The sequence below is a fragment of the Mustela lutreola genome, chromosome 8, assembly GCF_030435805.1.
Source record: "Mustela lutreola isolate mMusLut2 chromosome 8, mMusLut2.pri, whole genome shotgun sequence".
NCBI lineage: Eukaryota > Metazoa > Chordata > Mammalia > Carnivora > Mustelidae > Mustela > Mustela lutreola.
The window spans coordinates 68825905-68829066 of record NC_081297.1 but is presented as its reverse complement, the minus strand read 5'-3'; the positions used below and the strand labels follow the sequence as shown (position 1 = coordinate 68829066).

The following is a 3162-nucleotide window of genomic DNA, read 5'->3' as shown; positions in this document are numbered from 1 at the left end:
GTTCTTAGCGGACCCATACTGATTGCTGGTAATTGTAATTTTCTTTCTTAACCTAATGAATACTCTCTCTCAAAACTCACTATAGAATCTTGCCAAAAATCAGTATAGTTTAGGTGTTTGTTCCTAAAATTCAATGTTCTTCCCTGCCCCCACTCATATGCACTTGGTAAATATTAAGACAATATTTGCTTACCTTCATTCTTAATACCTCTTTTTTTTCTAAGATTACTGACGTTGGGGTTGGATTCTTTTCTTCAGTCAATCCGCTGAAATGAAATCCAACTTTATCTGGTTCCCTGAATTCATTTGAAGCAGGCAGATACCTTTTTCCATTCTCTTGTGTCTTTAGGTGCTCAAGTCTTTTTTGATATTATTTTATTATTTCCAAATTGAATGTATTTTTCATAATGACCCTGATAGGTGGGTCAGTTATTTTTATTTTCTTTTCTTTTGAAGTCACTGAGACTCAGTGAGATTAATTGAGCAGTTATTGAGTAGCAAAGTTGGAATTTAACCCAATTGTCTTACCACCAAATCCAATGCTTTTTAAACCACTTTCAGTGTTTCCTTTCCTAAATAGCCAGGGAAAATGTTGCCCCTTTTTTTTTTTTCTTATTAATACAGCATTTATTTGTCTTCCCTCTGTCAAACCCTGAGCCAACTACTTTCCTCAGCTTGCCTAGGGAGGTATAGGAAAAGGAACATACATCATAGATGAGACATGAGAGAAAGACCTATGGGAGGTGGAGACGGCTCCTTCATATGGCAAAGAGGTTGAGAAAGGCCACCAACAGGCAAAAGAGCCCCATGGCCTCCAAGAGTGCAAAGCCCAGAATGGTGTAAGAGAAGAGCTGTTGCTTCAGGGAGGGATTCCTGGCATAACCAATGATAAGGGTCCCAAACACAGCTCCAGTTCCAGCCCCAAAGCCAGCCACCCCTGTCGTGGCAGTCCCAGCCTCAATGAACTTGGCTGCTGTATGGACGTCCCTTGAAATGGCACTGGATTGGAAGCTGTGGCTAGGAATAAGTGAGGTCAGGGGATGTGGGGCTGCCAAGATGCTGAGGCCCTTATAAGGTGCCTCATCTGTCAGTGTCTCGGGTGGATTTAGCACCACTGCAGACAGTGATCAGCTCAACAGCTGAGAGGTGCTCCTGACCAAGAACGGGGTGGAAACAAACTTTGCAGAGGTGTACGTTTTCAGGGGATGAGCGGCTGTGGCAGGAAAGCTGCTCCCAGGGCAGAGAAGGCAGAGAGGGATGGGGCAAAATGTTGCCTTTTTAACTGAATCTGTATGTTTTGTGTTTCTGAAAAAATTAAAAGTCAAAGTTAAGTAAACTTGGGTTTATCCCTCTTTTTTTTTTTTTTTTTAAAGATTTTATTTATTCACTTGACAGAGATCACAAGTAGGCAGAGTCAGGCAGAGAGAGAGGAGGAAGCAGGCTCCCTGCTGAGCTGAGAGCCCGATGTGGGACTCGATCCCATGATCCTGGGATCATGACCCGAGCCAAAGGCAGAGGCTTTAACCCACTGAGCCACCCAGGCGCCCCTATCCCTCTTTGTTTTTAAGCCAGAATAGTGGAATCCAAATTTATTATCTCGTCCCTCAGATCTGCCCCAGAAATTATCTACAACTTATGTTCTTTCTTGTTGTGTTTTACTTTTAAATGTCTTACTTTACATGTGTTTCAATCTTTTTTTTTAAACTAGACCATAAATAAATCTTAAATAATACATGTGGGTTGGCTCTTTTCCTCAGGGAACCCAATGTAGCTAGTAAAACAATATCCCTATTGTCAGCTCCTTCCTTGGCATAACTTCAGACAGACTGTCATTCCCTACAGAGTTAGAGATGCTGGGATTGCTACTTAATCCACAAGCAGTTGTTGGGTCACCCCATGAATCTGCTCTGCCATTCCTACGAGAAGAAAAATTTACAATCCCTTAATAAAAACAAAGAGCCTTTCTTCTTGGGATGCCAGTGTGGCTCAGTTGGTTAAGTGTCTGCTTTCAGCTCTGGTCAGGGTCCTGGGACCAACCCTCCATGTTGGACTCCCTGGTCAACATGGTCAGGAGGAGTCTCCTTCTTGTACTCTCATTCTCTCTCTCTCTCTATGTCAAATAAATAAATAAAATATTTAAAAAGAATAAATAAATAAATAAATAAATAAAAGCAAAGAAATTTACCTATAAACAATCAAAGACTATGTAAAGATAGATCAAAATCACAAAAGAAGACAAGTTTTACAAATAAAGGCAATGGTTGAAAATATAACAATGATTTATATAGGTATAAATGCATGTAAAGGATTTATGCTTAAGAATATATTCTCTTTGCTTTTCATTGCTTTTTCTTTGTTGTATATAAATTAAAATTTTTTACGATTATACTGCTTGTGGTTTTTAGACCTTCTTAAATCTGTTGTTTGGTTTCTTTCATTAGTTTTGCAAAGTTCTCAGTCATTATCTTTTCCAATATTATTTGTGACCCATTCTGTCTCCTCTCCTCAATCCTTCTTGGACTCCCATAATATATATATACCATTACCTCTTCTCACTATATCCTCTATATTTTTTAGCCATGCTTATTTTTCTCCATGTTCATTCTTAATATTTTTTTCTGACCTTTCTTCTAATTTTCTAATTCTCTCTTTATCTATGTCTTTTTATTAAAATTAAGAAAAAGTCTTTTTTTGTGTTGTTATTGTATCTTATAATTTCCAGTTTTAGTCTTAAATGTGCAACATGGTCTTATCTCTTTGAACACAGTAAACATTTTTATTTTAGTCTGTGTCTGATGACTACAGTGTCGGCAATCCCTGGTAGGCCTTTTTCTATTGTCTGTTTCTGTTGTATTTTGTTCGTGAAGTTTATCACTTCATATGTTGGGTTATTTTCTATTTTGTGCTGCATGCTGTATTTATAGAACTACTTGTAGAACTCATCTGTAGTCAATAATGATGGTTTCTTTTTCCAAAGAAGTTTTACGCATATTCATATCAGGTAGCTGGAGGCATGAACAATTTGAGAACTTAAATCTAATTTCAAGGATTGAGATGATTTAAGATTAACCTGAGCTCTTTAAGATTTCTGTCTGTTTTGGGTTTACCCTTATATTTTGAGTATGAACTTTCAAAATATAGCCTAATTGAGGCAGTTCCACC

At 37.9% G+C, this 3162-nt stretch overlaps 1 pseudogene; it reads right to left on the bottom strand.

Moving 5' to 3' along the window:
• Positions 1–751: 751 nt before the first annotated feature.
• LOC131839776 (ATP synthase F(0) complex subunit C2, mitochondrial-like) lies at positions 752–2581 on the bottom strand (annotated as a pseudogene).
• Between the last annotated feature and the right edge of the window lie 581 nt (positions 2582–3162).